The following is a 19,505-nucleotide window of genomic DNA, read 5'->3' as shown; positions in this document are numbered from 1 at the left end:
ACACCCATGCATTCCATTCCTCTACAGCAGGCATGTCCAACCTGCGGCCCGGAACCTCAGGCAATGCGGCCCACTGCCCCCTGACAATTTCTTTTTTTGCTGGGGAGGAAGGAAGTCAGGTCGGGGGGCACGGCCACAGCAGCTTCCAACTAACGGTAGGCAAAGGCTGCCTCAGAGGGGGCAGGGGAGCATGTGAAGTGTTTTCTGACTCCTGTGGAGTGGTGATGGTGGTTAGAGCGTTCCTTTATTATTGCTCAGAAGAAGTAAACCTCTGTATACTGATTCCATTTCATTTGATCATCCTCTAGTTGTGTTAAATTAGTGTGGGGGGCGTGGCGGCGCGGGAAGGGCGCGGCAGCATTTTATTGCTTATATACCTTAACTATAGTATATATTTAATATGCGGCCCGAGAAAATTTCTCTACACTCGATGTGGCCCAGAGAAGCCAAAAGGTTGGACACCTATGCTCTACAGTGTACACCGAATTGTGCAATGGGAAACAATCACCCCAGTTTGCCTTTCTACTACTTAAGCTAACTGTAGTTACCTTTAATGGCAATTTTCTTCAACCCTTCTCATCAGAAGATGCCCCTGTCGAGGTGTTAACCCCAATGGACGGCCTGGACGTCTCTGCAAGATGGTTTCAGTTCCAGCTTTGTTACATTTTTGTATCACTTTTGCTACAGTATTCTGACTGAGAAGTAAAGCTTTGCTGATCTTCTTGTAGCCTTCACCTTTGTTGTGTAAAGAAATTATTTTCTTTCTCAGACCTTGTGACATTTCTCTTCCATGTGGTGCCATTGCTGACAGCATGAAATGGGAGGGGTTTTCTTTGTTAAGTAATGCTCTTTTATAATCATCTGTCTGCTGGACACCTGTTTAACCACTTTACCACCGGAGGATTTTGCTGTCTTACGACCAGGCCACTTTTTGCGATTCGGCACTGTGCGACTTTAACTGACAATTGCGCGGTCATGCAACGCCGTACCCAAACAAAATTTACATCCTTTTTTTCCAAACAAACAGAGCTTTCTTTTGGTGGTATTTTATCATCTCTGCAATTTTTATTTTTTGCGATATTAATAAAAAAATGCGACAATTTTGAAAAAAATAACAATATTTTTCAACTTTGACAGTTAAAAAATATCCAATATATTCAATTTTTGTCATATATTTAGGCCAAAATGTATTTAGCTACATGTCTTTGACTAAAAAAATTCTCAATGAGCGTATTTTTAACCGCTTTAAGACCGGAAGATTTTACCCCATTCCTGACCAGGCCATATTTTGCGATTCGGCACTGCGTTAATTTAACGGACAATTGCGCGGCCGTGCGACGATGTACCCAAATTAAATTGATGGCCTTTTTTTTCCCACAAATAGAGCTTTCTTTTGGTGGTATTTGATCACCTGTGCTATTTTTACTTTTTGCGCTATAAACAAAAAAAGAGCGACAATTTTGAAAAAAATAACAATATTTTTCACATTTTTTTATATGAAACCCCCCCCCCCCCCCCAAAAAAAATGTAAAAATCTAATTTTTTTAACATTTTAGGCCAATTTGTTTTCTGCTACATATTTTTGGTAAAAAAAAAATCGCAATAAGCGTATTTTGATTGGTTTGCGAAAAAGTTATCGCATCTACTAACTACAGGAAAGATTTCTGTCATTTTTGGTGTTTTTTTTTAAACGAGTAAAGGCGGCGATCTGCGATTTTTTTTTGTGGGACTGCGACATTGCGGCGGACAGATCGGACCCTTGACTGACATTTTTGACACTTTTGGGGGTACCAGTGACATTACTACAGTAATCAGTGCTATACATATGCACTGTTACTGTAAAAATGACACTGGCAGGGAAGGGGTTAATTTTTATTGGAGAGGGAGGGGTTAATATTTGCCTGGTGCTTACTGACGTGTGTGGGGGGAGGTGACTGAGTAACACAGGGACGGATTGCATGTTCAGCTATGCGGAACCCTGCAATCTGTCACTCCCTGTCACTTAGGAGATCCGCCCGCTTTGTTTACACAAGCGGGCGGATTTCCACACTAGATCCCCAACGATCGGGGAAGAGCAGCGGTGATCACCGCTGCTCCTCCAATGGCCCGACTCCCGCTGTAACTGAATACAGCGGGAGCGAGCCTCCGGTGGCGCTGGCGCGCCGCCGAAAGAGGGGAATGTCTGGTGACGTAGGTCTACGTCGCCAGATGATAACAAGCCACTGTGCCGCAGTAGCAGCATAGTGAGCAGTGTTAAAGTGGTTAATGAATAATTACACTCACCTGTAGTTGAGTTTTTGTTATTAGCATTTTGTTTTCTAAAATTTAGCTTTGCTGTCAAGCCTTTCATTGGGGTGTATTCATTTTTGCAACATGGTCTTGAATGAGTTTGTAAGGAAAAATACTTTTTTGTGTGTGCAAATTAACAAACCTTGGCTGCAATCAATGGTCCATATCTGTGGGAGTATTTTGTAATATTGTGTCCCATACAAAATGTTGATTCTGAAAGAAACTAAAGGACAAAGGACAAATCTGTTGGGATGTACTCTTTTACTGTATGCTGAGCAATATATGTATATATAACACCTAGTGTAATTTAAAGGTGTTGTAAAACTCAGGAATGAAAAATTAACAAACCATATCCTTCTATAGTGTGTACCAGTCTCAATCCAAAGCACTTAGTGTAGTTCCTATATGCTATCTCTTCCCTCAGCTATCTGCATGGGTCACTTCTGACAGGTTATACTGACACCACAGTATCGCAGGGGATGGCTCAGCTCTCCTCCCTCAAGCACACATCATGCCACTCAGGTCTCAGATTACACTCAGACCTGTGCTCCCTACCAGCTAGAGCTCAGAAATGATCTGTAAAAGGTGGGCTTTAAGAGGCTGTAAAGGATAGAGAGCTGTAGATAATCAGGTATAACTTATGTAGGAGGAGGATTTGTTTAATCTATGTGCTTCATCTGAGGCTAGTCACTTTAGTGTGTTTATACAAGGATTTACAACTACTTTAAGTTAAAGGTTGGTACCATTGGTATATTTTATAAAGAGAAGGTAGCAAAGGCTGTTTAATTTCAGACTCCCAATCTCTGACTGAACCACCATGTGGCTCCATGTGGCCCCGGCTGAACAGAGCAAGCACAGGGAAGAGAAGGACTCAATGCTCCAACTCATTCACGTGTGTGTATAAACTTCAACTTCAGTTACTGAGCCCAGTAAACAACTTTTATTCAACATTGCAGCTGAGAATAGCCTGGAAAACATAAAAAAATAACTTAGTACTTTGCCTGGTGGGCCAGTAATGGAAAATAATATATTTTTATTGCATTTTTAGCCCTGACTCTGTAAACAAAAGAAAATACAGTAATCCATCGCGGTTCAGTTTTTGCGGTCCCGGTAATACGCGTTTTTTTTTGTAATGTTATTTTACTATATAAATCATTAAAAATGAAATATTTTTGTGTTTTCCATAGCTCTTGCTCCGTCTCTTAGTATATTTTATGTGTTTAAATGAGTTTCTATTGTTTTAAAAGTGTATTTAAAGACCTTAAAATGCTTTTACACGTACAGTGACAGTAAAAAAAACATGCCTACAATGCATTTTAATAGGGTTTTTCTATTTCGCGGAATTTCACTTTTCGCGGCTGGGTCCGGAACGTAACCCCCGCAATAGAGGGGGGTTTACTGTATACACAACCCCATTATTCATTCATGTTAACAATCATTCTGCAAATAACATAAAGTCATTCATAATTTTGTTTTTCAATGTTATTATAGGAGAAAGCAATCAGATCGATTTAGTTACCTGACTAATCATGTTGCAGGTTTGTTAGTGGTCAGCCTGGCACTGGTGGAGGCTTATTGCTTTTGACCCAGTGCAGTTCATGTGCTGTATTTTTTATTTTTTATTTTTTTCGCACTTTGGCTGTGTTAGGTGGTCTATACGCTGTAACATTCCAAGCTAATCTAAAAACTTTTCATAGACATGGAGTGATCAGACCATGTGTTCCAGAACTCAATATTGCAATGCTTATTTTATTTTTGTATTTGTAATATTGGTAATGCAGGGATTGTCTCATTATCGCCTGCATAAACACAGGCTTTGCAATAAGGGACAGTGAATGTAATGAAACATAATGGAAGAACTGAGATTCTAGAACTGAACAGTTAGTAATTCAACTTGCATAAACTGATTGTTAGAAATATACAGTCAGAATTATGCTGAAGAGGGAGAATTGCTTCCGAAGCAGGTTGTGTACTGCATACAAATAAGCAATGATGAAGCTATAGCTTTCATATGGATGGGCCATAGTTCATTTGTTAGCTGCCATAATACTTTTATTACCTACCACAGATTCCCCAGAGGATACATGAGATTTTGACAAACATTATCTTGTTTGAAATATTAAGGCAAATCAAGCAAGATTGTGAAATAAAGCTATTGTATTTTACCTTTCTCGTGCTGTTCACTTAAAGTGCTTCTCAAGAGTCTGGCTTCGTGAGGACGTCACATTATGAAATGCGTAGGGTGGGGCAAGGACGCTGACGTCACTGCACATGTCGGATCGTACTTGTGGTTCAGATTCCAACCCGGACCGGAGACAAATGGCCAAAGCTATTGAGTGCTTTACCCTAGTGTCGGGCGGACACTTTTTACATGTGAGTGGAAATATTTGTTTTAAATAAAAGCCTGTGTTGTTGATCTTACACAATGGAAGCTTCCTTCTTTCTATCCTCTATGTTGGGTATTACTATATGGGAGAGATGTTGCTAAATGGAGCCGAATCGGGATTGGAGTGGAGTCAGCGACATTTGGAGCTATTGGGCGTATGTGCTGGTTTATTATCTGACCAGCCTATATTTTTTGGTAAGTTCAATTTAGTGACAGTGGTGATGAATTCACACCGGGTGCTGCACAGCGTTTTGAGAAACATTTCTGTGGAGTCATATTTTCTTGGACACTATACTGGATTGGAAGATTTTGGGACTTTTTGAATATATTTCTACATTTGGAGACCACACTGTACAGTGTATTTGTAGGACACCTTCTTTATATTTGATATGTATTGCACTACAGTATAGTGCTTTTTACTTTTTGGACCACTTGCTTGCATGGAAGGATTTTTTTTTTGCACTATTTTGCACAACAGAACTTTTATAATATACACTCACTGGCATGGGTGTCCACAGAACTTTTTTCAGGGGGGGGCATAATTTTAAGGTCACCCATGCTCCGCTCCTTTTCAACAATGTCATGAAGGGGAGGAGCTTAGTCATTATACTTATTTTGAGTATATTCCCTTAACCGCTTGCCGACCGCCGCAAGTAGATTTACTGCGGCGGTCAGCCCCGGCCAGGCAGAGTGACGTTAATCAACGTCACTAGCCTGGGAGGGTCTGGGGAGCGCGCGCGCGCCCGAGGGGCGCGCTCCCGCTCCCGCGCGGTCACGGACCCCCCCGCGCGTGTGACTGGCGGACCCGATGTCCGCCGGTCACTCGGCGATCGTCGGGGGAGAGGGAGAAAGTCAGGCGGCTTGTGTAAACAAGCCACCTGTCATTCTCCTCAGTGTAAAAACACTGATCAGACGGATCTACTATGTAGATCCGTTGATCAGTGTCCTTACACCTCAAGCCACAGCCAATCACAGTAGAAAGCACGCCCCTAGGGACACACATAGCCCCGCCCTTTAAAAAAAGTTAACCCCTTCACTGCCAGTGTATTTTTACAGTAACAGTGCATATGTATAGCACTGATTACTGTAGAAATGTCACTGGTAACCCCAAAAGTGTCAAAAATGTCAGTCAAGGGTCCGATCTGTCCGCCGCAATGTCGCAGTACCGCAAAAAAAATCGCAGATCGCCGCCATTATGCGTTAAAAAAAAAACAACAAAAATGCCAAAAATCTTTCCCTTTGTTAGTAAACGCGATAACTTTTGCGCAAACCAATCAAAATACGCTTTTTGCGATTTTTTTTACCAAACATAGGTAGGATAAAACAAATTGGCCGAAAATGTTAAAAAAATTTTGATTTTTACATTTTTTTTGGGGGGAATTTCATATAAAAAAATGGGAAAAATATTGTTATTTTTGCAAAATTGACGCTCTTTTTTTGTTTATAGCGCGTGATCAAAAAATCGCACAGGTGATCAAATACCACCAAAAGAAAGCTCTGTTTGTGGGAAAAAAAGGATGTCAAATTCGTTTAGGTACAGCATCGCACGATCGCGCAATTGTCCGTTAAAGTCACGCAGTGCCGAATCGCAAAATACCCCCTGGTCGTTTAGCAGCCGAATCCTCCGGGGCTTAAGTGGTTAAAGCATGTTATACAGCACAGTGCTTTGCTGTGTAATTTGACCCCTTCTTTCACCTAAAATACCTGGCTGATCCTGCCTGGCTATGTCCTCCCCTCTGTAAACTGACCACGGTATACCATGGCTGCTGAGCCCTGACACCGTGGTCAGTTTACGTGCCTCCATCATCCGCAGCCCTCCTGTCCTCCTCTGTCCTCTCTCCCCCCTCCCTCCCTGCCTGTCTGCTCCTGTGTCAGTGCCCCCATCCCCTCCCCTCCTGCTGCTGTAGTTTCATTTAAAGTTTCATATCCTGTCTACAGTCTGTTTAATAATCCTGTGTGCCCCTGTGTCTGTTTTTTATAAAAATAAGCCATTCTTTACAAGTATAGAGCACCACTCGCCGCCCACATGACCCGCCACCTCTCTCCTCCTCTCCTCTTCCCCTCCTCCTCCCCTCCCAACTGCCTTCAGTGAGGAATCCTTGGCCCCGCCCGCTGCTGGCAGCTGTCAGCCAGAGAGAGGAGAGAGCCGACGGGGTCACGTGAACACAGGCACATATGATTATTAAACAGAACAGACAGAATGGTATAAAGTGGCTTAACAACAACTTAAAAGGGGAAGTTGAGATTCCAAGGGGGGGCATTTGCCCCTACCTGCGGATGCCCATGCTCACTGGCCACTATTAGGTACACCTTGTTAGTCCTGGGTTTGACGCCCTTAAGAACTGCCTTAATTCTATGTGGCATAGATTCAACAAGGTGTTGGAAACATTCCTCAGAGATTTTGGTCCAAATTGACATGGTAGCATCACCCAGTTGTAGCAGATTTGTTGGCTGCACACCCATGATTTGAATCTCCAGTTCCACCACATCCCAAAGCTGCTCTATTGGATAGAGATCTGGTGAGTGCGGAGGCCATTGGAGTACAGTGACCTCATTGTCACGTTCAAAGAACCAGCGAGTGGTTAGATGATTTGAGCTTTGTGACATGGTGCATTATCCTGCTGGAAGGATACACTGTAGTCATGAAGGGATAGACATGGTCAGCAACAATATTCATCAGTGTTTAAACTATTCTCAGTTGGTGCTAAGGGGCCGAAAGTGTGACAAGACCATTACACCACCAACCTGAACCGTTGCTACAAGGCAGGATGAATCCATGCTTTCATGTTGCTTATGCCACATTCTGACCCTACCATCTGAATTTTGCAGCTGAAATCGAGACTCCTCAGACTAGGTAACAGTGCTCCTGTCTTCTATTGTCCATTTTTGGTGAGCCTGTGTGAATTGTAGCCTCAGTTGCTGTTCTTAGCTGACAGGAGGGGCACCTGGTGTGGTCTTCTGCAGCCCATCTGCTTCAAGGTTCGATGTGTTGTGCATTCAGAGATGTTATTCTGCATACCTTGGTTGAAATGAATGATTATTTGAGTTACTGTTGCCTTTCTATCATCTCAAACCAGTCTGCCCATTCTCCTCTGACATCAATAAGGCATTTTCGTAGACACAACTGCCTGCCGCTCACTGGATATTTTCTCTTTTTCAGGCCATTCTCTGTAAACCTGAGAGATGGTTGTGCATGAAAATCCCAGTAGATCAGCCATTTTTGAAATACTCAAACCAGCCTGACTGGCACCAACCAACAACCATGTCACATTCAAAGTCACTTAAAACCCCTTTCTTCCCCATTTTGATGCTCGATTTGAACTTCAGCAAGTTGTCTTCACCACTTCTAGATGCCTAAATGCATTGATTCTGCCATGTGATTGGCTGATTAGCAATTTGTGTTACCAAACAATTGAACAGGTGCACCTAATAAAGTGGCCGGTGAGTGTATATTTGCACATTGTTGGTGTTATGAGATGTCTTTCAATTTTTTATGACATGCATAATCACGTGATTATTTTTGTGGATGCCACTATGTATTTATGAATAGGTGATATACGGTAAGGGTGTAGACCAGTGCTGCTCATACTATATTGCCAATTACATTTTGATCAGTGGCGGCCTGTGCATAGGCGCCAGGGGGCCCCGCCCCCCCTAAAAAAAAGAAAAAAAATTACAAAAAGAACAATAAAGTTTTGGAAAAAAAAAAAAAAAAGTGTTCGCCGGCCTATGTGGTGGCTATGGGGAGGGGGGGTTTACGACCCAGAAGAGGCGCTGATTGGCTGCCTTCTGGGGGCGTAACCTGGGCGCAGGTCATAGCGCTAGGACACCCCCACTTTCGTGATATCCTGGCTGTGATTGGTCCAGTCTCCAGCCTGGATCAATCATCATCCAGGACATCCGATTGCTGACGTTGCAATGGGGGCGGTGCCGGTGCGTGCGTCAGTCACGCACCGTCACCACCCGATCTCCTTCCCGCCGCCCGGACCGATCGGAAGACCAGAAGACTGAAGAGGACAAGGAGCACCACAGACGGTTCCCGGAATCCCGCCGCCGTCCGAAGAAGAGGACTCGAGGAGAGGAGCAGCGTCGTGGACGTCTCGCAGGCAGCCCAGGAGGAGAGCAGGTAAGTGATTGAAGCCGACCTGTGCCCTCACCTGTACCATGCCGCCTATATCATCACCTTTGCCATGCCGCCTATACCATCACCTGTGCCATGCCGCCTATACCATCACCTGTACATGCCGCCTATACCATCACCTGTGCCATGCCGCCTATACCATCACCTGTGCCATGCCTATACCATCACCTGTGCCATGCCTATACCATCACCTGTGCCATGCCTATACCATCACCTGTACCATGCCTATACCATCACCTGTGCCATGCCTATACCATCACCTGTGCCATGCCTATACCATCACCTGTGCCATGCCTGTGCCATGCCTGTACCATCACCTGTGCCATGCCTGTACCATCACCTGTGCCATGCCTATACCATCACCTGTGCCATGCCTGTACCATGACCTCAAAGTCATGCAATTTTTTTACTGCGTTTTTTGCCGCGAAGCAATATCTATTACATTTTTCTTTTTGCGCCCCCCCCCCCCCCCCCAAAATTTTGAGCACCAGCCACCACTGATTTTGATGGTTCATCAACAGCTGGGGTAGCAGCGGTCTATTACCCCATTGTTATTTAGTCGTTTTTTAGAGGCCCAGATGTTTGATAGACTTAAAGGACAACTTTGATTTTAGTGAAGGTGTCCTCTACACCTTTCCCCACCCTCTTGAATAGTAGCCACCTACTCAAATTCCCAGACCATTACTCTGTGACCCTTGCCCAGTGCCGTGCAAAGTTTACAGGATAGTCCCGAATCCATTCCACAACTATGACACCTACAGGATGCTTGCTCTATTCTTTGTTAACCACTTGCCAATCGCCCGCTGCATATATACTGAGGCAGGCAGGCTCGGCTGCGTGAATCGGCGTACTGGTACGTTGGTTTGCGGGAGTAGTGCTGGGGGGTGAGCGCGCCCACTTGGCAGCGGGGATGACGATCCACGGGATCGGCAGCTGCAATTGCCACCGGGCACCTGCGATCACTCCCCGCTGAGAGAGAAGGACGGCAGCTGTTGTAAACACAGCTGACTGTTGTTCTCTCTGAAATTATCACAGAGCGCCTGCGATCCTTCTATATAGAATCCCAGGTCTCTATGGTCATTTCACAAGTCCCTCCCCCCACAGTTAGAAAACACTCTCCTAGGCTCACAATTAACCCTTTTATCACCCCTAGGTTAACCCCCTCCCTGCCAGTGTCATTATTACAGTAACAGTGCATATTTTTAGCACTGATTACTGTAGTCACTGATCCCCCCAAAAGTGTCAAAAATGTTAGTTAGGGGTCTGATCTGTCCGCTACAGAATCGCAGATCGCCGCTATAACTAGTAAAAAAATAAATAAATAAATAAAATTGACATAAATCTTTCCCCTAGTTTGTAGATGCGATAACTTTAGTGCAAACCAATCAAAATACGCGTATTGCAATTTTTTTTACCAAAAATATGTAGCACAATACAAATTGGCCTAAAAGGATGAACATTTTTGATTTTTAATTTTTTTTCTTTGAGAATGTTATATAGCAGAATGTGAAAAAAAAAAATATATATATATATATATATATATATATATATATATATATATATATATATATTTATTTTTTTTTTTCTGAATTGTCACTCTTTTTTTGTTTATAGCTCAAAAAAAAAAAAATTGCATCGGTGATAAAATACCACCAAAAGAATGCTCTATTTGTGGGAAAAAAGGACATCAATTTTATTTTGGTACAGCATCGCATGACTGCGCAATTGTCAGTTAAATTTAAGCAGTGCCGAATCGCCAAAAATGGCCTGGTCATTAAGGGGGCAAATCCTTCCGGTCCAGAACTGGTTAAAACCAGAGCAATATTTCTGTGGATGGTAAGGACTTGACCTAGGAATAAATGTAGAAAACATCATACATGTGGAGCAGGTGGTGGGCACTACTGGGATGTTTTTTCTGCAAAGGCTATGCAGGGTCCAGCAGGGACAAACAGCGAAGAGCTTAGTAGCATGGCTGAAGGTAAGTATTTAAAAAGGTGGCTTCTGCTCAGGGCAGATTTAAAGGACAACTTCACTAAAAGTTAAACATTTCTTTACAGTTTCTGTGTGATGCCTAATAAAGGATTCTGTAGACATTTATTCACAGAATGAAAGCATTTCCAGCATCACTTTAGATAGGAATGCTGCAAGCCACCAATCTTTTGTAAGTATGAGAGAAAGAAAAGGAAAGGAACTTGCCTTGAAGAGAAAAGGGGGATTAACTGACCTGGAGAGTGAATGGGGTAGCCTGCCCTGAAAAAGAAAGGGGTATAGACTGCCCTGGAGAGAGACAAACTGTCATGGAAATAGATAAAGGGATAGCCTGTCCGGTAGAACAAGGGATAGGCTACAGCTGAAAAAGGGGGGGGGGGGGGTAATTGGAGAGTGAATGGGATACACTGCCTTTAGAAAGCAATAGAGGGATAGACTGTCCTAGACAGGGATAGAGGGGTAGACTGCCCTGGAGAGATATAGAAGGATGGACTGCCCTGAAGAGGGATAGATTGCCTTGGATAAATATAGAGGGATGGACTGCCCTGGAGAGGGATAGACTGCCCTGGAGAGGGATAGAGGGATGGACTGTCCTGGAGATATATAGAGGGATGGACTGCCCTAGAGAGGGATAGACTGACCTTAAGAGATATAGAGGGGTGGGCTGCCCTGGAGAGGGATAGACTGCCCTGGAGAGGGATAGAGGGATAGACTGCCCTGGAGAGACATAGAGGGATAGACTGCCCTGGAGAGGGGTAGATTGCCTTGGATAAATATAGAGGGATGGACTGCCTTGGAGAGGGATAGACTGCCCTGGAGAGGGATAGAGGGATGGACTGCCCTAGAGAGGGATAGACTGACCTTAAGAGATATAGAGAGGTGGGCTGCCCTGGAGAGGGATAGACTGCCCTGGAGAGGGATAGAGGGATAGGCTGTTCTGGAGAGGGATAGAGGGATGGACTGCCCTAGAGAGGGGTAGAGGTATAGACGTCCTTGGAGAGATATAGAGGGATAGACTCCCCTGGAGAGGGATTGATTTCCCTTGAGAGACATAGAGGGATGGACTGCCCTGGAGAGGGATAGACTGCCCTGGAGAGACATAGAGGGATAGACTGCCCTGGAGAGGGATAGATTGCCCTGGAGAAATATAGAGGGATGGACTGCCCTGGAGAGGGATAGACTGCCCCGGAGAGGGATAGAAGGATGGACTTCCCTGGAGAGACATAGAGGGATAGACTGCCCTGGAGAGGGATAGATTGCCCTGGAGAAATATAGAGGGATGGACTGCCCTGGAGAGGGATAGACTGCCCCGGAGAGGGATAGAAGGATGGACTTCCCTGGAGAAATATAGAGGGATGGACTGCCCTGGAGAGGGATAGACTGCCCCGGAGAGATATAGAAGGATGAACTGCCCTGGAGAAGGATGGACTTCCCTGGAGAAGGATAGACTGCCGTGGAGAAATATGGAGGGATGGACTGCCTTGGAGAACAATAGAGGAAAAGATATACAAGGAATATGTTGCCAGGTGTCAAAGAATTAGACCCACCACATCTCTTAGTAATCAGGAATATTTGAAAAATGAAGAGAATGGGATTTTATTGGTGCAAAGAAAACCAAAATGATATACAAAGTATAACAACATTTTATTAAGATAGTTAAATTAAAATCTATTTTGCATATAATAAAAACATAGCACAATATTCATATGATTGGTGTATGCATGCAGCGACTCCCGCTCAATTTAACTATCTCAATAAAAATTTGAAATACTTTTTATATAATTTTGGTTTTATTTGAACCAATAAAATCCTATTCTCTTCATTTTTCAAATATTCCTAAATAGAGGGAAAGACTGCTCTGGAGGGCAAGAGGTAGGCTGCCCTGGAAAAAGAGTAATTAAATAATATGTAAACCCTAACCTTGTAAAACAACTCATTCAGTGTACAATAGAAATAAATGGCAAAATATTTGTGTATAAATATAAAAACAAAGCATTATAAACACCTTCTGTTCCCCTGTTTTATAAGTGACAACATAACTTCAGTTCTCAGCTGCATAGGGAGCTGAGGGAGGAGAAACAGCAGAACACTGATCTTACCAGTGAATGGCTGTGCGTAAGGGGGGGGGCATCAGGACAAGTCTGATCATTAAAGGAGAGCATGCAGATTTCCAAGGACAGCTATAGAGATGACCACCCAGTGCTCACATGCTTAGCGTGGTCAGTTTTTCATAGGAAAGCAGAGGGACTGGCAGGAACACCAAGCATTTCACACAAAAAGAATAACACATAGAGAACAGGATCATTTTTCATACAAGTACATGGTACAGCAGGCACATATCACAAATATGAAAAATGTTGGGTTTAAATATACTTTAAATGCCCTGGAAAATGAAAGGAATATACTGCCCTGGAGACAGATAGAGGGATAGACTGCTCCGAGGAGCCAGAGGTAGCCTGCCCTGGAAAGGGAGTAATTAATTGCCCTAGAAAGTGCTGGAGAGAAAAAAACATTTACTGTCCCGGAAAGATGGAGGGATATACTGCCCTGGAGAGAGATAGAGGGATATGCTGCCCTGGAAAGAAAGACTACCTTGGATAAAGAGAGAGACTGCCATAGAGACAGAGAGAGGAAGATAATGTCTTGGGTTTAAAGACTGAATGCTAGCTATGCAGGTAAGCACCCTTTTCCTCTCCCAGTCATGGTTGACTGCACATACTCAATCACTGGAACCCTGGAATCAGTTAAAGTGTTACTAAACCCACAACAGTAAAATCTGTCTGTAGATGTAGAATAGCATGCTTGTTATACTCACTGTGTAACTTAGGTGATTAATCCTCTGCATTGTGTAAAAAGGCTGTGTGATCCTATATACACAGATCCCCCCCCCCCCCCTCCTCCTGCACATTCACTCTGGACAAGTCAAGATAAGACACAGTAAGTGTAGTTCAGCTGCACATGCTCCGTTTGGTCTCTATTGCTGGATAGAAAACTGCCTGGGTTTTAGCTGAGCTATTCAGGTCACATGATATTTACATCACACATTTGAGAGTGTATACAGATCCCAAATGACAGCCCGGTCCTCTTCTCCTTCTCCATGCCCAGTAAGTAAAATAGGGCACAGTGGGTGGGATGTCACATCTTGATTGATGAATGTTCCACTTTCCATAAAAGCATGAGGACACAGGCTGTAGTGGATTTCAAGAGGCAGTGATTCCATAAAGGAGATAACACCGTTGTACATGTTTTTGCAATGTTCTTTTTTGACTTCTCAACAGCATCAGTTACAGCCTGCAGACATGCATATTGAGGTCATAGAGATTTTTAAACTTTTAAAAATACATTTATTTCCCAATTTCTAAATTCATAAATAATAAAGATCATGCCAAAAATGTGTTATTTTTTTCTTTTTTTCATATTTGTGATCGTTCTTTCTTTCTTTCTGTGCCTTTTCTTTCTCTCTCTCTCTCTCTCTCTCTCCCCTGTCATCCTCATCCCACCTAGCAACTTACACCCCACCCTCTGTCATCCTCATCTTCATCACACCTGGCAACCCACTGATACCCCACTAACACCCCATCCTCTGTCATCCTCATCTTCATCACACCTGGCTAAAACCCCACCCCTGTCATCCTCATCCTCATCACACCTGGCAACCCACTGGTACCTTGCTAACACCCTACCCCCTGTCATCCTCATCACACCTGGAAACCCACTGATAACTTACTAACACCCCACCCCTGTTATTTTCATCCTCATCTTCATCAAACCTGGCAACCCACTGATACCTTGCTAACACCCCACTCCCTGCCATCCTCATCCTCATCTTCATCACACCTGGCAACCCTCTAATACCTCACTAACATCCCACCCCTGTCATTCTCCTCCTCATCTTCATCACACCTTACAACCCACTATAACCTAGCTAACACCCCACCCCCTGTAAACCTCATCCTCATCTTCATCACACCTGGCACCCCACTGCAACCTTGCTAACACCCCCACTCCCTGTAATCCTGTTGTTAGACTCACCCAGGACAGAGGCTTTTGGAGGGGACTGCAGGCTAGCCTCTTGACTACTGACTATGGGCCCTGGCTTTTAAAGTAACACAACTCTTTGTGCGGTGTATTCTGGGGGGACCCTTGGAATAATGTTACGTTGGAGTCAAGTCCATGTCCCCCCAAGACACACAGACTCTTAAACTCTAGGTCTGGGGTACCTGTTAAAGCCTAGCTGCCCATTACCAATAGGGACTGCTCCACACAGTCAGACTCATTGCAGATGCTTATATCATCAGCTCAACCACCTCTCTTACACACATTGTTAATTGTGCTAATTAACTCACTTATTGTCTACTGTGGGGATGTGTATTGCACTTTATGAGGTTGATTCAGGCAGTCTGCCCTGGAATGAGATCCTGATTAATCAAAGCATTGTCTAGGTGTGGATTCCCATTCACTTATTGTTTATGTCCAAATGGCTAGTTAATTAGCTCAGTTAATTATGTTTCTGTGTGCATTTTGTATTGTTAAAATAATATCATCAAGAGGGGGATGTGCTCCTGTGTGGTATACATTCTGTGTGAGTTTGTTCAATAAAGAGTTCCAGATTTGTAGCTAAATTGAGTTCTGCCTAGTTCTTGGTTGCAATATGTGGCTATAATAACTCATATCTATGTTAATAACTGGAAGAAGCGGTATACTGACGGAAGCACTCAAGCACAATGTTGGTCGGTTCTGTCAAATTGGTGGCAAGCGGTGGCATGCTTCCTGCAGTCTAGGACATCCAAACCTTGACCTGGATCCAAGGTCCGGATAGCAGGAGAGGAGAGGTACAGATACCAGCCGCCATTGAAGAGGCATTCGGAAGGAGATTGCAAGAGATGCGGATACAGCACAGGGGACCAGTGTCAGAGCAGGTCCTACTGGGATGGTATGATTCAATCCGCTGGCAACTCTGGAAATAAGCGCTAGCCAGTGAGCAGTGAGCCCAGGGAAAAATTCTACCCTCCATCCAGGAAAAGTACTGATCGCAGAACAAAGTGAGAATGGTGTTTTTAGGGAGACAACGGCACAAGGGATGGAAAGCTGAGTTAAGCAGGCTGGTCCAGGCGGAGATGCGGTTGGACGAGAGCTACAGAACCCTTCGCTGGTATGTAACCCAAGTGTGCCCATGGACAGCAGACGACAGCCCAACGGAAGGCTTTGGCTACGACGGCCTGGAACTGTTATTAGAGTGGCTGTGTGAGGACCCCGACTTTGGGAGCGATCTGCAGTGGCATTTGGAGGAAATCTTGGAATACAGAGAACAGATGCTGAATGTCTTGGAAGTGCACTGGGCACTGGAAGAAGTGGAGTTTCTAGCCAATCAGGATTGGGAGCTGGAGATCGCTTACAGGCGGCTGCTAGATTCTGCTCAGGAGAAAGGCTGGGCTCCCTTTCCAGAAGTACCAGCTTACAGCTCTGGAATCCTGGCTGAAGAGTCTGCAATGTGGCAGAGTAACAATGTCCTTTGCTCACCAGCGCCCGCAGCTTTGGATGCGGAGGTCTTATGGTGGATGCAGCAAGTGTTGACTGACTTAAATGTATTGGAGATGGAGCAGCTGGCTCATCTTCCCAGCTGAAGTTGAAGGGCTCAGGAGAAGAGGAAGCCATCCTCACTCCCCAGCCAGGGATCACAGAAAGCTGGGATTTAATTGACTTTTTATAGGAGGATGTTATGAATGATAAGTGATAAGTCATCTGCCAACGTGTTGGCACTGGGCCCAAGGATCACCAGCCCTTGCCCTGGACTTTCAGCAATTCCAGAGACTGGGTATTCAATAGACTTTTCTGCTGAGGAATAACAACCTGGTGAGCCTCCAGCAGAAGAGCTGGCATCAGGGCCAAATCTCACTGAGCTCTGTCCAACACCAACAGCAGCTTCAGCCTCACTTAGAGAAGAGGCAGCCGGCTCTTCTACTACACCACTAACAGGGACAGCTGGTCGCGAGCCGCTAAGAGGCTGAGCCAGGTGTCGGTCCAGGCACCTGGCGGATCTCCACTACGTGGTTGTGATGATGCAGGGCCTGGACCGACTTCTGTGACGCCAGCAGAGAGTGGCCTTCAGCCCGCTCTCTGCTAAAAACAGGTCACAGGAGTGCAGAACAAACTGCACTCCTGTGATCCATAGGAGATGTACAGCCAAACGAGCTTTGGCTGTACATCTCCTTTAAGGAAAACACACTCACAATCTTAGCGCAGATTGCTTTGAGCCTCTTGACTCATTGTTGGTTCATGTTTACCAATTACATTTGTATCATCAAGGGGTCCATATTTTTCATCAGATTCTCAAAGGGGTTTGTGACTAAAAAAAGGTTAATAACCACTGGTCAAGGCCCAGAAAGGAAAAGAATGATTCCCTACAGATCCAGTGATTTCCACTATAGCACTGATTGTTAAATTGGTATTATCCAGCTTTCCCCCCTCCACGCACATCCAGACCCACTGGGCCCTATCCCACTGTGGACCCCATAGTTGTTGCGTGTGCTGCTATGACTGTAGTTATTCCCTTGTTCATGCTGGTTAGACATGTGCATGAGGAAGAAGTGAGTTTAGTTTTATTTAGATTTGTTAATCTAGTTATTTAGTTTAGCTAAATTCAGCTGATTCATTCAATCCGTATTCGGGATTGGTATTCGGAATTTCATATTCGGAATGTGTTCTATGTATGTTTTCGAATTTTCTTCAAATTTACAGATTTTTTGATTTGATTGGAAATGTTTGAATTGATACATTTCGAATCGGTCCATTTGAAAATGTTAGATTTTTTTTTGATTGGAATGCGACAGCCGAGTAACCAAACATCAGATTGTTATATGTGCACATTGATCTTGTTTGTATTAATAATGTGTTTATTTCAATATGCAAAGTGTTCTAATTAATAAAAGTAGTATCTTATGCTGGCCATACACATATAGATTTTTGGACGAGAATGTTCATGGAACATTTGTATGAAAATTCTTTGAACATTCGATGAATGGACAAATGTAGTTCAAAAATTGTCTTTTGCTTTTAACATTAAATTTTAAAATGAATGTAATTTCTGAGCAATAACCACATATACTGCCCTGAAAATTCATTAATCGAGAAAAGTTTTCCTTCCTGCCCCATCAAATTTTCTCATCACTGCAAAACAGACATCGATTTGACCCCACTAACAATTAGAAAATCAAACAAATTTTCTTAAAACGAAAGTTTCGAAACCAAAATCTATACATGTATGGCCAGCATTACTTTCAACATTTTACTATGTATAATACTGTGCAGAAGTTTTAGCCAGCTGAGAAAAAATAATGTCAAGTACAAATGCTTTTAAATATTTATATTTTACTGGTTTCATTTTATAAATTTTACACGTGCAAAGTGATAGAAGAAAAGAAAAATCCTCATCAAATGATTACAATGACTCTTTAAATCACCTTTGGCTCACAAAAATAGCATTATTTCGTTATGGTACTCTAATAACACAGACAGTCTTTGATTTCAACAATATGATTACAGTTTGAATTCAAATTAAATTAGATGTAGAATTTGAGTCGAATTTCAATTAGAATTTTGGAAATTTGAATGAATTGCAGAAATTTGGACGAATTTCATTTACTTATTCTGAGTATTCGGTAAAATTAATCTGTACTAAAATTCGGGATTCGTAAATGTCCGAATCTCAAAATAACGAAACATTTCTCCAAATATTTATTCGGAACGAAACTGACCGCACATGTCTAATGTTGGTGCTTTTTCCCATTTTATGGTTTGTACACAATTTGAATGTTTCCCATTATACCCCATAGGGCTAGCAAGAGGATTTTTTTCATTGACAGTTCCCATACACCTCCAGTTTCCCTTTCACCATTCCATAAAACTGTAAAGTAAATATGTACTTTTATTAAACTCTGTCCGAGCTCACTAAAGTCTATTGATATTGATGGTGCCTAGGAGCAGTGTTCTCTGTAAAGAGGTGCTATAAATCACAGAGAAATGGAAACATATGATGTTGCTTCATAACATTTTGTCTTTCAACAAACATTGTGGACTTTTAAATCCCTGTGTAAACTATCAGGAAACCTCAGAACTGAACACAAAAATTGTCCTGTACCTCTTCTGTTTATCAAAGCCAGGAAAAACATTCATTTATTTTCATGTCACATGGCTATGCTTCCTTGTGATCACACTGAATAGTAAATATTTACTTACATTCCCAACGCCAATTTATCAAGTGGATGTTTTGGTGGCTTTTGCTTTATTGGAAGCATGATTTGTGTGGTTGTGAATGACTGTAACTCAAAGTGCAAACATATAATTGACATACAAACGGGAAGAAAGAAAGAAGGTAAGCAGGGATCATGGAAGAAAGGAAGGAAGGAAAAGGACATGGAAGTAATAGAGGAAACGTAAAGATTAAGATTAAAAGTTAAAAGTCATGGAAGGAAGGAGGGAAGGAAGGAGGGAAGGAAGGAGGGAAGGAAGGAAGGAAGGAAGGAAGGAAGGAAGGAAGGAAGGAAGGAAGGAAGGAAGGAAGGAAGGAAGGAAGGAAGGAAGGAAGGAAGGAAGGAAGGAAGGAAGGAAGGAAGGGAGGAAGGGAGGAAGGAAGGAAGGAAGGAAGGGAGGAAGGAAGGAAGGAAGGAAGGAAGGGAGAGGACTAAGTGGAAAGAAAGAAAA

This window comes from Pelophylax lessonae (genome assembly GCF_965119305.1).
Source record: "Pelophylax lessonae genome assembly, chromosome: 1".
NCBI classification, from domain to species: domain Eukaryota; kingdom Metazoa; phylum Chordata; class Amphibia; order Anura; family Ranidae; genus Pelophylax; species Pelophylax lessonae.
This window is presented reverse-complemented; position numbering follows the sequence as displayed.